At 39.3% G+C, this 17,468-nt stretch overlaps 1 long non-coding RNA gene across 1 annotated transcript; it reads right to left on the bottom strand.

Annotated features, from left to right (window-relative positions):
- Positions 1–1,597: 1,597 nt before the first annotated feature.
- On the bottom strand, positions 1,598–17,260 carry LOC109206594. The gene is made up of 3 exons (XR_002064888.1): positions 17,230–17,260; positions 11,724–11,726; positions 1,598–1,622 (listed from the first exon to the last, which is right to left on the bottom strand). It is a non-coding gene; the product is annotated as an uncharacterized LOC109206594 (long non-coding RNA).
- Positions 17,261–17,468: the final 208 nt, after the last annotated feature.

Genomic DNA, 17,468 nt, shown 5'->3' with positions numbered 1-17,468 from the left:
ATCTTCCAGCTTCTTCCATGTCGTTCCTGCAGAAGTTTCTTCAGCAATTTCCCGAAGAACGCTATCTATAACGCTCATGAAGATTGCACTCAAAGCCCTCTCCTTCGGGTCTTCCTTCTTTGTCTCTTTCATATCTTCAAGAAAATCCTCATCAATTGCTTTCCATAACCTGATCCAATTGTTGCGGAATATCATGGGTTAACTAGCACACAATCACACACAAAGCAAATAGAGAAAAAAAATCATGCGAGGGAGAGTTTCCACTATGAATGAGAAGAAAAACACAATATAATCTTTAGAATCCCCAACTACAACCCCTATATATAGATCTCAAAAGTTCCCAAACATATAAGAGAAAGGTTTCCCAATTTGAAAAGGACTATAGGTTTTCCTTTCCCAAATCTGTTAGGACAATAGGTTTCCCTAAACCTATAGGGACTATGGGTTTCCTAAATATATAAGGAATTAATTCAAGCCACAAATAACAAGCGTTATGGGGCCATGACATTTGTGTGGTTATAAAAGCTTCTCATTAAGGGTAAAATGCGTAAAATGAAGAGTTTAAAGTTGAATTATTTTCAATTGTAAAATTGTGTCATTCTTTTTGGAACGGACTAATAAGGAAAGTGTGTCGTTTAAATTGAAACAGAGCGAGTAGTATTTAGCTAAATCATAAAAATACTTTTAAGAAACTAACAATTAATATAAATCAAATCTAGCATTAAGTCAAAAGAAAAAAAAAACCACTAGTGAAAACATAATTTAAATATACTGTAAGGTATTTTGATTAGGAGAATAATCACATAATACAAAATCATGACACAGAGATACTTCCAAGAAAGAATATGACAAGTTAAATATTTTATATACAGAAATGATAAAATAATAAGTAATTTATATTGTTGTTATTTTGAATTGGAACAAAAGAGCTGCAATATATGGGATTTTAATATATCAATAAAATACATAATTTGAAGGGAGTATGTAGTTTGATTGAGGGCAATCCTCCTTCAAGAAAGGACTCTATTGAGGCAAGAGAGGAAAGCTACTTGAGAGCGTAGAAAGGAATTGAAAAATAAAAGAGCCTAAAATAATAAATTTCTGTAGGGTATGTGTTAGGTGTGCCTTTTGCTTCATTTACTTTTCCACAGCTCATTGTAGTGATAATTGGGCCTACCATATCATGAATATGTTTTAGAAATTGTGGAAATTTGAATGATCCGAGTATATATACACTACTATATAAAGACTATTATAAAAGTCGATTATTCTCGCGCGAAAATGCAATTAAAGAGTGTGAGCACGTGATTTTTGCCCCACATGAATTACTCCTACAGAATTCTAAAGAATTAGATTTTCTTGATTCTAATTATTTATTTTATAGAGAGGAAAGAGTTTAATTTGAATTTGGGCCAAACCCTATACCCAAATCTGTCCAAGCCCAAAAAACCTGCCTGACCAGCCAGCCCAAACTAACCTACCCGACCCGGATCCCCTCATTAAAACCTAATAACCTAGACAAAATGAGGGAGGAAATCAGATTCCAATACCAAAAAAAACGGCGCACCTGAACTTCTTCCTCCTCTCTCATTTTTTGGCAAACAACAGAACACCCATGGTGTCTGATACGATATGGAAATGGATCAGCTATGGGAAGTATTACTTTATGTTTCCAAAAGTGGACATGGGAGTTGGGTTGGTTATTTACCTATCAGTTATTAGTTTTTACATTTCAGTCCGATAAGTAATTACTTTATTTCCCTTAAGTTTCTTTTATTTTACTTTGACCCCTAGGTCTTACTTCCCCTATTTGTATCGAACTTGCCATCTTGACAGGCTATGAATGAAATCTGTTATTTCCTTTTTCTTAGCTTAGCTTAGTTTTTAGCTTTAGTTTCTTCTTAAATTCTCATATTGTAACAGTGGTATCAAAGCATCGATTCTCTGACCTCTAGGGCAATTGACATGGATCAATTTCTCCCACCATACGGCTGTTATAATGACCCACGAGCTAGGCATCCATGGCTGAATGCTATAGTGAATGCTCCAGCTACTGCACTAGGTTCCAGACTTGCAAATCTTCCACATGATTTCAATTATGCACCCTACCAAAGTCCTAATTCTTCAGGTTATTGTAATAGCAGGTATGAAGCTTACTATATGGGGTATCAGCAGCAATTCAAACCAACAAACCCTCTATACACCTCTAATTTCAGTCCACATCAACCTTGGCAAGCCGGGAGTTCCCCATCGGTCCCTTATGCCTACCAGCCATCGGAGTTTACCATGGCCTTTTCTAAATTTTCAACTACCGAAGCAGTCCCAGATAGAAGTGTTGCAGTTGATTTCCAATCTGGTAACATGGGTTTCCTCCCTAGCAGGGAAATGGTGAGGACTGATCACTGTTCGGAGTATAATCCTCCACATTTGTCATTTCAGCCGCAACAACCTTGTGTTAAAAGGGTCATCCACGATTCTACTCCAGTCAATTTTTTGACTAAAGAGGCAATTCCAACCGCTGCTGATAGAGAAAATTCTAACCACAGATCAGAATATTCTCTTCCCTTTTTGCCGTTTCAGCAGCAACACTTTTGTTTTGACTTTTGTTTTGATACCGTCTTTGAGAGCTCTCTTCCATCCGAATTTTTGATTGATGATGGGATTTTGAAGGGTAGCAATAGCAGCATCTCCATTCACGCAGATGAAAGACGAACCAATCTCATCGATGTTGCAATTCCAGAAGTTTCGTCGAGGTAAGAGATGTTGGCAGAATTTGGGCAATTGAAAGAGGAACAACATTCCTCTAATGAGCACCAGATGTTTGACGGAATGCCTACAGATAAGGTGCTGATGCCTTCAGACAAATCAATACCTATATCTGAAGGTCGACAGGAAAATGAAGCATTGGCTGTTGAGGAAGAAACTTCTTATGAAGATGATGAGATGGGAACTGGACAATATGAGCTAATTGGCAAAGAGAAGGAATGCATAACTGGGGAGGTGGAATCAACCCCAGCAATGTATAGTAAAGTCGAGAAGAAAGTGTTTGATGAAAGTTCTCTGAGAGTAGATAAAAGCAGTATCTCCTTGCCTATATTGTCAAAGCCATCTTTGAACCTGAAACAACCATCACAAGCTTTCATTGTCGAGGATCCAAATGCTTTTTCTTTCAACAGTGTTGGAAAGGAGTATGTTACCAAATTTGGCCAGTCTATAGCTCCAACTAACTCTAAAAAGAAGGAAGATGAGGTGTTAGGTGAAAATGTTTCTTCAGGTATCATTCATCCCATTAAGCTCAAACACTCGATCGATCTGGTGACTTCTTCAGAGATATAGATGGCTGACCTGCTCCCTGAGGTAAACCATGTTAATGAGTTGAAAAGTAAAGAAGAACTGAGTATCCATGATGTTGTAATTAACAAGGAATCACACGATGTGGAGGTGGTGGTTAAGGTTGCATGTGTTCTTCCCATTGTTAAACCTGAGATCCTTGTTGATGGATCAGATGACATAAACAAACATACTGATACCACAGAGCCTGTTCCTGCTACTTGCTACAAGGCTCTCAACGACTACCATATCTTCTTGGAGTCTACTTGGTTGAAGCCTAACATGTTTACTTTTGGATATGAATTTTCTAAGCACCAGAGATAATTGCGAAGTGCACTGTAATTGCATTGCGACATATGTTTCCAGCTATTGTTCCTGCTTTAGTTGGCTTATCCGGTGGAAGAATCATTTTTCGGGACGAAGAGGCTCCTAACATGATGAACAATCCTCTGCCTACTCACACCAATGGGCCAGTAGTCGGAATGACTTGTGAAGATAAGAAATTCGATTCGGCACTGAAGGCCATTGCAGCCATTGCCGAGACAGAAGAAAAGTCAAAAAACGGTTGCCAAGCGTGAAAGTTCCCTTTGATATGGGAGTCTCGGTAGCCAGTCATGCTATCCTTTCTACATCCCGATTATCTCAGGGTGTGATCCGGATGTTTTACTCTATTGTCTCTTCCCTCAAACAAAAAAATCAAAAATGAAATTTATTTCATTGTCCAGGAATGTCTCTTTTCTTAAGATCCTGAAAGCTGTCAGACTTCGAAATAATGAATCATGAGTTGAAATGCAAAGAAGATTAAGTTTGAGGAAATAAAACAAAGAGTTGGAACAGCTGAAGGAAAATTGGTTCCAGAGTGTAAAGTTCCATACATTGCGACAAGAGTACTGCCAAAAGAGTGCGTTGTACTTGGGACACATCGAAGGAAATGTCCCTAAAACAACTGTCAATGCAAATGCAGTGAAAAGGTACTATGTTGGATCCTCCATATAGTTCTAATATTCTCCGGTTGGGATGAAGAAGGCTTTCATTCTCGCTACCCAAACACTACCAACCCTTTGCAAACCCTTTGAGCCGGCTCCCATTCTTTGATTACCCTCTTTGGAACCTGGAAGTGTTATTGATAAATAAAATGAAAAAAAGAGAAATATATAAAAACAAAAGGAGGAAAAGGCAAAGAAAATGAAAAAAAAAAAGAAGAGAAAAGATGAAAAAAAAGAGAGAGGAAAAGAAGATGAAATGAAAAATGGAAAAGGAAAGGAAAAAGAAAGAGACAAGAAAACAAAACAGAAAAACAAAAGAAAATCAAAAACAAAGTTCCCTGAACTACGTTCGACTTGATTCCGAAAGAATACGTAGGCAGCCTCTCTCTGGGGTTCAGTCACACCAAAACAAAAATCCAAAGTCCCCCAAAAAGTGCAACTGGGGCAGATGTTATAATGGTTCGGCGATGATCTCGCCCAAAAAGGTTCCAAAGTTGTAACTCAATCCAAATCCTTTTTACCCCAAAACCTTGTTCAAGTCCTTCTGATCAATCGGCAAAGAAGTTTAAAATGGGAGGATAGAGTTATATGGATCTGATACAACAAAATGAGAGGAATAAAATGAGAGAGTCTTATTGGTGAAAACCCACACGGGCACCGTAAGGCGATGGTAAGCAGAGAAAATCAAAATGAGAGAGTCTTGTTAGTGAAAACCCACACGGGCACTATAAGGCGATGGTGAGAAGAGAAATGAGAGAGGTCAGCTAGTGAAAACCTGCAAATGGCCCCACTGATCGAAAAGAATATCTTCACAGCCATCGGCATCGACAAAGTCCTGGCAAGGTTTCTCGAATTTTGAAGCAAAAGTTGTGATGAATTTCAGAGAGTTGGACGGTTTACACAGATCAGGCATCCAGTCAAAAGGGCATGTCATGTTCATTGAAGTCCACATGTACTCCAGATAAGTCCTTCTTTCCTTTCCCCCAAAGGGACGCTTCTTGTTTTTAAACTCATTATCCATTCCATTGTTTGTTTTCTTTGAATCCGGAGGTTTCTCATTTGGAGCGAGTTAATGTGCAGAAAGGCACCCATCCTCGTCAGGGGCATCAAGTCGACCCCGACTAGCCATGGCGGCCGATGCTTCGAAATCAAAATTCTTGGAAGGAGAAAATCAAATTGAAGTGCCTATAAAGGCAAATGAAGTTGAAAAGGTTGATTCCCACGTGGCTAACCGTCTCGGCAAAGGTTTGAAAAGCCAAGGTACCCCAAATGCTCTAAAATTAAAGTTGGAAGAAAGAAGCCAGAAAAGAAAGGCCTACAAAGGCGAAATAAAGTTGGAAGAAGTTAAGTCCCACACAACTAGCCATTGCAGCAAAGTTTGAGGTTCCCCAATGTAAAGAAAAAAAAGAAGGCAAGGCCTAAAGCAACCAGTTGCAGTTGAAAGGGCCGATATCAAGTGATTAAAACATTCAAGGCAACAAAACCAACCACCGTTTCAAACTAACAATTGTTCTTTGTTTGAAAAAAGTGAAACAGGTGCAATCCAAGCAACCGTGCAAGAAGCTGGTGCAACCAAAAAGGAAAAGAAATGCGCAAGTGCTAGAAACAGCTTTGCAGCAAGGAATCAACCCAAAAGGAAAGTTTCCTCCAAATTCTTAGCCGCATTTTTACTAAAAAAAAAAAGAAATGAAAATTGAAAAAGGGGATAAATAAGAAGAAAATTCAAAAAATTGATAGTTTAGATTCCCCAATATCAATCTTTTATCCTTTTGCCAACATTAGGGCTCCAATCCCTGAGTTGAACCTTTTTAGACATAGGGCCTCCATTCCCTAGTCGCCTTTTGCCAACATTAGGGCTCCAATCCCTGAGTTGAGCCTTTTTAGACATAGGGCCTCCATTCCCTAGTCGCCTTTTGCCAACATTAGGGCTCCAATCCCTGAGTTGAGATTTTTAGACATAGGGCCTCTATTCCCTAGTCGCCTTTTGCCAATATTAGGGCTCCAATCCTTTAGTTGTGCCTTTATAAACATAGGGCCTCCATTCCCTAGTCGCCTTTTTCCAACATCAGGGCTCCAATCCCTGAGTTGTGCCTTTTTAGACATAGGGCCTCCATTCCTAGTCGGCTTTTGCCAGCATTAGGGCTCCAATCCCTGAGTTGAGCCTTTTTAGACATAGGGCCTCCATTCCCTAGTCGGCTTTTGCCATCATTAGGGCTCCAATCCCTGAGTTGAGCCTTTTTAGACATAAGGCGTCCATTCCTTAGTCGCCTTTTGCCAACATTAGGGCTTCAATCCCTGAGTTGTACCTTTTTAGACATAGGGCCTCCATTCCCTAGTCGCCTTTTGCAAATACATTAGGGCTCCAATCCCTGAGTTGAGCCTTTTTAGACATAGGGCCTCCATTCCCTAGTCGCCTTTTGCCAACATTAGGGCTCCAATCCCTGAGTTGCCTTTTAGACCATGCCTCCATCTTCTTAGACATAGGGCCTCCATTCCCTAGTCGCCTTTTTGCCAACATTAGGGCTCCAATCCCCGAGTTGAGCTTTTTAGACATAGGGCCCCCATTCCCTAGTCGCCTTTTCGCCAACATTAGGGCTCCAATCCCTGAGTTGACATTTTTAGATAAAGGGCTCCATCCCCTGATCTTTTCCCTTCTAGATAGATGCAATCCTTATTTTATTTGCTTTAAAAAAAAGGAATAGATTAGATTTTGTTGCAAATAACCACGAAATTTTCCTAGTGAAAACTGGGGCAGAAAAATTTCGTTAGTTTGTTTGTTTTGGTGTCTAAGCAGGTTTTACCTCGAGACACAGGGTTCGAGATGACCAAAAGAATGAGTCTCAATCCAGAATAAAGAAAAGAAGAAAAAGAACAAAAAGAAGTGAATTCAAAATGCTGAAGCGGACAAAGATGCGGACTGCTCAAAACTTGGTTGAAGTCACAAGCTCCGCCTGTCCAGCTTTGATCCAAATGCCGAAGAAAGAAACAGCGCCTGCAGTTGACGAGCATCAGGATTCAGATCGGAGTTCCCAGCAAGAGCTAGCCAAGACTCAAGATCAAGCTTCAAGAGATTTATAGATAGGAATCTTGTAACTCGTAGTTGATAGGCATAGCTAGCTTAGCTTTGATTTTCCTTTTGGTGTAATAAGGAGGTCAGCAAGCAGTAGCAGCAGCAACAGCAGTGAAATCACAGCTCCCGGTAGTCCCAGCTACAGAAACTTCCAGAACTACACTGACCTGATTCCTTTATAGCCAAGGATATGTAGGCAACCTCTGAAGCAAGGTTCGGTCAGACATTTTTCAAAAAAATGCTTCTCATGGAGTGCCAAGCAGGCAAAAATCCCTTATCGTTGCTCGTTTATCTTTGCCCGAAAACCCTTCGTTTCTCCGAGCAAAGAGGGGCAGCTGTGAGCACGTGATTTTTGCCTCTCATAAATTACTCCTACAGAATTCTTAGATTTAGGATTTTTCTTTTAATTATTTAATTTTTTAGGATTTAACTGCATAATTTTCATGTTTATTTGCATTTCTGTGTGCATTTTTAATTTATATAATTCAAAAAAATACAAAAATACATTGCATGCGCATTTAGGATTTAATTTTACATATTTTTAGAATAATTAGTAATTAGGGTTTTACAAAAATACAAAAATCACAAAAATTAACTTTTAGCTTTGAATTTTGTTAGTTTTCCTTTAATTTGTTTTAATTAATTGTATTAATCATCATTTAGGGTTAATTAGCTTAATTAGGTCCTAGGATTTAATTCAGATTTTACTTTTAATTTTGAAAAGAAAAGAAAAGAAAATAAATAATAAAAAGTGATTTAAAGAAAAGGATTTGAAGAAAAGGGAATTTGTAGTTGTTTTGGGCTAGTTTTATTAAATTCTTAGCCCAATCGTCCAAACCCTCTATTACCCAGTCAAATTACCCCAATACCCGCCTAAATCACCTCTGATCTAGGCCCAAACCGCTCCTAACCCGGTCCAGACCCCCCATTAAACGACGTCGTTTACCCCCAGTTGATCTCAACCGTCGAGGTTGATTGATCTAACGGACAAGAACTAAGGATCCCTTCATATATTAATGTCCTAACGACCCTACCCCCTCCCCCCCAAATCCGTCTCCTCTCACAACCCCAGCAAACCCTAGAGACAGCCCCTCTCTGAGCCGCCGTCTGCCGCCGCAGGAAATCGCCCACGGCGACGGCGAGTCTCTAATCTCGACCAAATTCACACCATAGGCTCGCCTTGGCATCCCCATCATGGATCCGTTAATACTTTCCATCGAATCTCACTAGAACCCCTCGAATCTTCAAAACCTTAGCGCCGCCACAGTTTCTCCGGTGGCGCCGCCTCCTCCATTTAACACTAAATCCCTTCCATACAGCCACTACCCGTCCCTCAACCCCAATCTGTCCCTATCTCTCCATAAAGCCTCACCAAATTAATTCCTCCTTGAATTTGAAATCCAAAGAAGAAACAGGCCTGTCAAGATATCAAGTGCTAGGCTCTAAAACGGGCATTGACCCTTTGTTCTCGTCGAGAACATACGGCTGATGCGTGTTTCGAGTCAAGCAAGGGTTGGATGATTTTCTAGCAGTTTTGGGAGGTATTTTTCTCCTCCCGTTTCTTCCTTCGTTTCTTTTCTTTCTTTTTCTTTTTCTTTTCATTTGTTAAGTTCTGATTGCTCAGTAGTTAGTTTTAATTTTGCATATATGTTGTTCTTGAAATTAATTCCTATTAGTTTTACTGAAAATTGAAATCATTTCTGTTGTTTGCATAATCTAAATGTTCAGATTTGTTAAGCAATCCGTCTAGGTGTCTTGGTTGAATTGTTTGCTTAATTCATGAGTGTTGCTAGAGTAATTAAATTATTTTTGGGATCAGTGGAGTCCTTTGGGCTCAATTTCTTCCCTCTCTTGTTTTCTTTTCTAGTTTTTGGTCCAAGCAGCCTCCTTCATCTGAGCTTCAATGCTTAAGTTATGAATGATTAAAGTTTGGTGAATTGGGCTATAGTTTTGAACCCAATATTGAAACAGGGCTTTCTTTTGAATTTGACCCATAACCCCGTAAGGTTCAGGGGTAAAAACAGGGTCACCAGGGGGGTAAATTGGGTAGACCACATAGGGAATCTTGCAGTAACAGAAAATAGAAGCCCCTAGAAGCTTCTAGGTTGGGGTTTTAATTTGAATTTCAAGATTTAGATAGTATAACTTGGGTAGCAAGTCAGAAAGTGAGGGACTAATTGGCAAAAAATAAAATTAAGGGGGGAGGTTAAAGTGCAAAATAAAATCTGCAGAGATGCCCTACTTGCTTGCCTCTAAAGGCATTGTATCCTTGCCTTGCAAGTCAGATTTTAGAGCCTAAAAATTTGAGAGCCTAGAGTTTTAGAAAAAAAAAATCTGAGAATTGGAGTCTAGAATTTGAAGAGCTGAAAATCCTACAAAGAGATCCTAGAAAAGAAAGTCCAGGAAAAGCACAAATGGTTAGAAATTAAACAAAAAATACAGTTTCATTGGCGTTTCTGTTTCAACTAGAAGAATTTTCAAATTACTGGAGCTATTTAGTCTTTGCTTGGGGTTGAAATAGATCGAGATTGAACCTATTTGAAGTTCCCTGGTTTACTTTTGATTGGAGTGGGATTTTAGGGCTGTTTTTATCTCAATTTTGGCTTTAGCTAGGTTGATTTTGTTGTTGATTCTCAATACTGCCTGCTGACATTGCTGGGACTGACTTTGTCACACTGCTGCTGTTTAGCTGACCTCCAGTTTTCTTATTCTGTTCTAATTTCCAGGTATTTCCTTGGCCTCTAAATGATGTGTGAAGTTTGAATCAGAAAATATGTGACCAAGCTTGAAGAAATGATGAATTGCTACACATTTTTCCCTGATAATTTTCTTCACGTTGTTTTATTTGGGTTTAGTTGTCCAGCATATTTGTGTGTATCCTTAATTTACTTGAAAGCGTGTTTGTTCAGATGCTGGATTTAGGCTCCTTTGGAGTGTGGGTACTACATGATCTAGACATTCTAATATTTGTAATAATTGGACTGTAGATGATTGGATTTTAGATACATTTGATTCTAATTTACTGGATTTATCCTCTAATAGCATGTTGAATTTGACCCTGTAAAGCTGTTTGGTTTGGTTATAGAAGTGTTTGTAAATTATCAAAGTTTCCAGGAATAAGAGAGATTAAATGGAGTTTAATTAGTCCTGAGTTTCTGAAAGTATAATTCTGTTTTGTTAAGTGCTAAGTAATTATTGGCGGAATTCTATTGATTCGAATTATGAGATGTGAGGATTAATAATGCCATTTAGTTTGAAAGCGCAATTCAGATGGCCTTAAATAATATTCATCATCTGCTTTAAAGATAGTTTTAAATTTGAGTTGAGCATGATTATTTGGCACTTGTTTAAACCTGAAGTTTTAAATGGTCCTACTAGTAGTTATTAAATCAGAAGGGCTAATCAGATATGTACACACTCTCCATAGTATCAATTTTAATCATTTACATGGTGTTTCCTGCCCTTGCAGGGACTCGATCTTGAGTCCCAGCACCACTCGTGTGGATTCCATCCTGGGTCCATCAGCTCTTGTGTTCTGCAATTGATTAGGCTCATATTGAGTCATAATGGGCAGTCTATTGCCAATTGGATCACCAGTTTGTTTGGGGTTGAATTAAATTCATTTGTTGTTAGAACAATTAATAAATTTATTACAAGCCACTTAGAGAGACGTTAATTAGTATAAACTTTTGCTTTTAGTAGAATAAGTGAGGTGCGCCGCGCCAAATGAAACGACAAATGCGTGGCCCTCGTGTAATTATATCCTTTAAAAATACTTAGAACTTGGGACGTGCCATTTAGTGAAGTTTCATGGCCTCCCGCAAAGTTATCAACACGTTAGTCGCTTTAGGCGCGTATTTTAATAATCTACTTTCCTAAACTCGGGTGCACATTTATGTGACCCAAATCCAAATCTCAACGATGTTAAAATATGTCACAAATCACGGGTGCATTTATGTGACGTGGTTCGAGACATGTTTTAAAAACGTTTTAATTTTCCTTAAAATTAATTTAAAGTGGTAAATAAGCTAAAATGCACATAGGTTTGAACATGTATTAAAATCAGATAATAGGTCAATTATAATAGTTTAAGAGACCGTGCTAAAACCACGGAATCCGGGGGTGCCTAACACCTTCCCCCGGGTTAACAGAATTCCTTAGTCAGAATTTCTGGTTCGCAGACTTCACAAGGAAAGTCGAAATTTTCCTCGATTTGGGATTCAAAAATAAATCGGTGACCTGGGACACCAAATAAACTATCCCAAGTGGCGACTCTGATCAATAAATAATTCCATTTAGAATAATATCACTTAAATTGAAAAAACTCCTTTATACACTACCTTTCGGGGTGGTGTGTAAAAAAGGAGGTGTGATAGCTCTGGCGACTCTGCTGGGGATACAAAACCAGAACTTCGGTTCAGGGTTTAAGAATTCGAGCTTAGAATAGCTGTTATGATTGGTTTATCTGTTATCTAATTTACTTACATATTTCATGCTAAATGTGCTAAATGCCTTACCGCTTTGATATTATCTGAACTGTATATAACTGCTACGAAACCCTTCTCTTCTCATCTTCCGGGATGTGCTCGCTGGTCGAGACTCCCTATTCTGTTAGTGTCATACCTTGAAATAAGAAAGAGGCTCGGACAAGTTACTAAGCCGGATGGCCTTTTGGTTCCCGGTACGTAGCCCCCTCCTCGGCTCTAGTTGTCCGCTTGGGTACACAGTCTAGAACACATACTGAGGTTTTGAACTTAGAATTGGGATGGAGCCCTTTATCTAAAAATGTCAACTCAGGGATTGGAGCCCTAATGTTGGCGAAAAGGCAACTAGGGAATGGAGGCCCTATGTCTAAAAAGCTCAACTCAAGGATTGGAGCCCTAATGTTGGCAAAAAGGTGACTAGGGAATGGAGGCCATATGTCTAAAAAGGCACAACTCAGGGATTGGAGCCCTAATGTTGGCAAAAAGGTGACTTGGCAAAAGGCGACTAGGGAATGGAGGTCCTATGTCTAAAAAGGCACAACTCAGGGATTGGAGCCCTAATGTTGGCAAAATGCAACTAGGGAATGGAGGCCCTATGTCTAAAAATGCTGAACTCAGGGATTGGAGCCCTAATGTTGGCAAAAGGCGACTAGGGAATGGAGGCCCTATGTCTAAAAAGGCACAACTCAGGGATTGGAGCCCTAATGTTGGCAAAAGGCGACTAGGGAATGGAGGCCCTATGTCTAAAAAGGCACAACTCAGGGATTGGAGCCCTAATGTTGGCAAAAGGCGACTAGAGAATGGAGGCCCTACGTCTAAAAAGGCACAACTCAGGGATTGGAGCCCTAATGTTGGCAAAAGGCGACTAGGGAATGGAGGCCCTATGTCTAAAAAGGCACAACTCAGGGATTGGAGCCCTAATGTTGGCAAAAGGCGACTAGGGAATGGAGGCCCTATGTCTAAAAAGGCTCAACTCAGGGATTGGAGCCCTAATGTTGGCAAAAGGTGACTAGGGAATGCAGGCCCTATGTCTAAAAAGGTTCAACTCAGGGATTGGAGCCCTAATGTTGGCAAAAGGATAAAAGATTGATATTGGGGATTCTAAACTATTAATTTTTTGAATTTTCTTCTTATTTCTGCCCTTTTTTTTTCTATTTTCATTTCTTTTTTTTTTGAGTAAAAATGCAGGAATGAATTTGGAGGAAACTTCCCTTTTGGGTTGATTCCTTGCTGCAAAGCTGTTTCTAGCACTTGCGCATTTCTTTTCCTTTTTGGTTGCACCTGCTTCTTGCACGGTTGGTTGGATTGCACCTGTTTGAATTTTTTCAAACAAAGAACAATTGTTAGTTTGAAACCGTGGTTGGTTTTGTGGCCTTGATTGTTTTGATCACTTGATATCGGCCCTTTCAACTGCAACTTGCTTCCTGAACGCCGATTGCATTTCTGTCTCTGGAGAAACTCCGGCTTTTCCAGATTTTTTCATGATGATTGGTCGGTGGAACTCAACCTTTTGTCTTTATCCTGCCTTCGTAGGCCTTTACCTTCTGATTTTTTTTTCTTTTTTTTTCCTTTTTTTTCCTTTTTTTTTCTTTCTTCGAAACATTGAGGAACTTTTGGCTCCTCAAACTTTGCTGCAATGGCTAGTCGCGTGGGACTTAACCTCTTCCAACTTTATTTCGCCTTTGTAGGCCTTTCTTTTCTGGCTTCTTTCTTCCAACTTTAATTTCAGAGCATTTGGGGTACCTTGGCTTTTCAAACCTTTGCCGAGACGGTTAGCCACGTGGGACTCAACCTTTTCAACTTCATTTGCCTTTATAGGCACTTCAATTTGATTTTCTCCTTCCAAGAGTTTTGATTTCGAAGCATCGGCCGCCATGGCTAGTCGGGTTCGACTTGATGCCCCTGACGAGGCTGGGTGCCTATCTGCACATTAACTCGCGCCAAATGAGAACCCTGTAAATCAGTCTTGCCATCCTTTCTTTGTCTTAGTTTCGGAACAGGGTTAGACCGAAAGGGATTCAAAGAATACAAACAATGGAATGGAGAATGAGTTTAAAAACAAGAAGTGTCCCTTTCGGGGAAAGGAAAGAAGGACTTATCTGGAGTACATGCGGACTTCAATGAACATGACATACCCTTTGGACTGGATGCATGATCTGTGTAAACCGTCCAACTCTCAGAAATTCATCACAACTTTTGCTTCAAAATTCGAGAAACCTTACCAGGACTTTGTCGATGCCGATAGCTGTGAGGATCTTCTTTTCGATCAGTGGGGCCCTTTGCAGGTTTTCACTAGCTGACCTCTCTCATTTCTCTTCTCACCATCGCCTTATAGTGCCCGTGTGGGTTTTCACTAACAAGACTCTCTCATTTTGATTTTCTTTGCTTACCATCGCCTTACGGTGCCCGTGTGGGTTTCACCAATAAGACTCTCTCATTTTATTCCTCTCATTTTATTGTATCAGATCCATATAACTCTATCCTCCCATTTTGAACCTCTTTGCCGATTGATCAGAAGGACTTGAACAAGGTTTTGGGGTAAAAAGGATTTGGATTGAGTTACAACTTTGGAACCTTTTTGGGCGAGATCATCGCCGAACCATTATAGCATCTGCCCCAGTTTCACTTTTTGGGGGACTTTGGATTTTTGTTTTGGTGTGATTGAACCCCAGAGAGAGGCTGCGTACGTATCCTTTCGGAATCAAGTCGAACGTAGTTCAGGGAACTTTGTTTTTTATTTTCTTTTGTTTTTCTGTTTTCTTTTCTCTTCTCTTTCTTTTTCCTTTCCTTTTCCATTTTTCATTTCATCTTCTTTTCCTCTCTCTTTTTTTTTCATCTTTTCTCTTCTTCTTTTTTTTTTTCATTTTCTTTGCCTTTTCCTCCTTTTTTTTATATATTTCTCTTTTTTTCTTCTCTTTTTTTTTTTCATTTTATTTTTCAATAACACTTCACGGTTCCAAAGAGGGTAATCAAAGAATGGGAGCCAGCACAAAGGGTTTGCAAAGGGTTGGTAGTATTTGGGTAGCGAGAATGAAAGCCTTCGTCATCCCAACCGGAGAATATTAGAACTATATGGAGGATCCAACATAGTACCTTTTCACTGCATTTGCATTGACAGTTGTTTTAGGGACATTTCCTTCGATGTGTCCCAAATACAACGCACTCTTTTGGCAGTACTCTTGTCGCAATGTATGGAACTTTCCACTCTGGAACCAATTTTCCTTCAGCTGTTCCAACTCTTTGTTTATTTCCTCAAACTTAATCTTCTTTGCATTTCGACTCTTGATTCATTATTTCGAAGTCTGACAGCTTTCAGGATCTGGGCATGAAGTCCGCAAGCATGTCATGTTATTGAAATCTGCATTTAACAGAACTGAAAAGAGAATAAGAAAAACAACAAGATTAAGAAAAGAGACATTCCTGGACAATGAAATATTAATTTCATTTGATTTTTGATTTTTTTTTTCAATTTTTGAAGAGAGAAGGGTTAAATCGGAAAGTAAGACAATAGAGTAAAACATCCGGATCACACCCTGAGATAATCCGGATGTAGAAAGGATAGCAAGACTGGCTACCGAGACTCCCATCTGATAGGGAACTTTCAAGCTTGGCAACCGTTTTTTGACTTTTATTTGCTAGAACCACGGAATTCGGGGGTGCCTAACACCTTCCCCGGGTTAACAGAATTCCTTAGTCAGAATTTCTGGTTCGCAGACTTCACAAGGAAAGTCGAAATTTTCCTCGATTTGGGATTCAAAAATAAATCGGTGACTTGGGACACCAAATAAACTATCCCAAGTGGCGACTCTGATCAATAAATAATCCCATTTCGAATAATGTCACTTAAATTGAAAAAACTCCTTTATACACTACCCTTCGGGGTGGTGTGTAAAAAAGGAGGTGTGACAATCAGCTGTTTTATCGTTTGGTCATGTCTATTATTCTAAGTGTACCTGGATTCTTGCTGCTCAGGTTCTTAATTCAATTGCACCAGAAGAATGAAACAGAGCTTTTGATAGAGAAAGCCTTACTGAAGGACTTCTCTCTTTTTAATCTGCTTGATGAATACAAGTGCTCTATTGGTTTCATTAAGGAATACAAGCAGGTTATTAACTGGATGAAAGCTAGTTCTTTTATGGTATTGTATGCCGTAAAAATGGATGTCTCGTTAGTTTTAAAGTTCATAGAGCTTCTTAAGAGGGAGAGGCAGAAGTCTGTTTGGATGAGGAAGCCTGAAGAGATCACAAAGGAAGAGAATGTTGCTTTCTACAAGAGCTTGACTAATGATGGGAAACAATTTTCGTGAAGAATTTCTCTATTAAGGCACAATTAAAGTTCAAAGCTATTTGCTTTGTTAGAAAAAGGGCTCGTTGTGACCGATTTGACACAAGGAAGAAGGCTACCAATACCAAGTTGCATGTTCGTCGTGATTTGAGGATCAAGGGTAGTGAAGGATTGATTTATGAAAATTTAAGCTCTATGAAGAACTTGGTTCTCTTGCTGTTTTATGATCCTAATAGCCTCGGAAACAAAATTAACCGGATGCTGAAACTTCGTACGAGCATTGATGAGAATATCCTCAGGACTAGATTCATTGGCAAATTTGAAGAACATGAAGGCTCTAACATTCTTTCTACTACATTCTACATGTTACTTGCAAAAGAAGTTCACATAATAGCATCTGGTATTGGCAAAAAGGGGTTTGAGCAGCATATTGGTCGAATTGAAGTTTTGAACCAGAACATAGCTACAGGAGAAACTTGCTTGCATTTTGAGTCAATGAACATTAAGTGTAGAATTGTTGAGCACTTCTTTAGGGCCCAGGGCTAACCTTTGTTGCTAGCTTTGCAGTCACAGTCTCATTTCTTGGCCAAATCAACCAGATCATTTATTTTAGTGACAAATCATGAAATGCAGTGTTTTGCCATTAATTCTTCTCCCTCCTTCAGCATATGGGCTTGTGAAAGTGTGGTTACTGATGGCGAATGTTTTGAAATACTGCTCATATTGTTTCCATTTTATCGTGGATGGATTAAGTTCCTCACCCTTGAGGACAAGGGTGTTGTTTACGGGGGAGTACTGATAGGATATGGAAATGGATCAGCTATGGGGAGTAGTACTTTATGTTTCCAAAAGTGGACATGGGAGTTGGGTTGGTTATTTACCTATCAGTTATTAGTTTTTACATTTCAGTCCGATAAGTAATTACTTTATTTCCCTTAAGTTTCTTTTATTTCACTTTGACCCCTAGGTCTTACTTCCCCTACTTGTATCGAACTTGCCACTGTTATTTCCTTTTTCTTAGCTTAGCTTAGTTTTTAGCTTTAGTTTTTTCTTAAATTCTCATATTGTAACAGACCTTCTTCTTCCTTTCGCTGCACACGGAAATCGGTCACCCCTCACCTTCCTTGACCACGCAATTCACCCTCAGCAATCCTCACAAACATACATGAGATAGTGAAGATCAAATCATAAAAAAAAATTCAGAAAGCAAAGATCAGATTAAAAAAAAAAAAGAAGAAAAGAATTGAAAACCGATTTGGATTCTATTTTTCTACTCTTCCCTGGAATTACTACTGTTTTTGGTCTTGCTCTGTT

The sequence above is a fragment of the Nicotiana attenuata genome, unplaced genomic scaffold, assembly GCF_001879085.1.
Source record: "Nicotiana attenuata strain UT unplaced genomic scaffold, NIATTr2, whole genome shotgun sequence".
Classification (NCBI taxonomy): Eukaryota; Viridiplantae; Streptophyta; class Magnoliopsida; order Solanales; family Solanaceae; genus Nicotiana; species Nicotiana attenuata.
The sequence above is the reverse complement of the archived record's forward strand: the minus strand, read 5'-3'. Positions and strand labels throughout refer to the sequence as shown.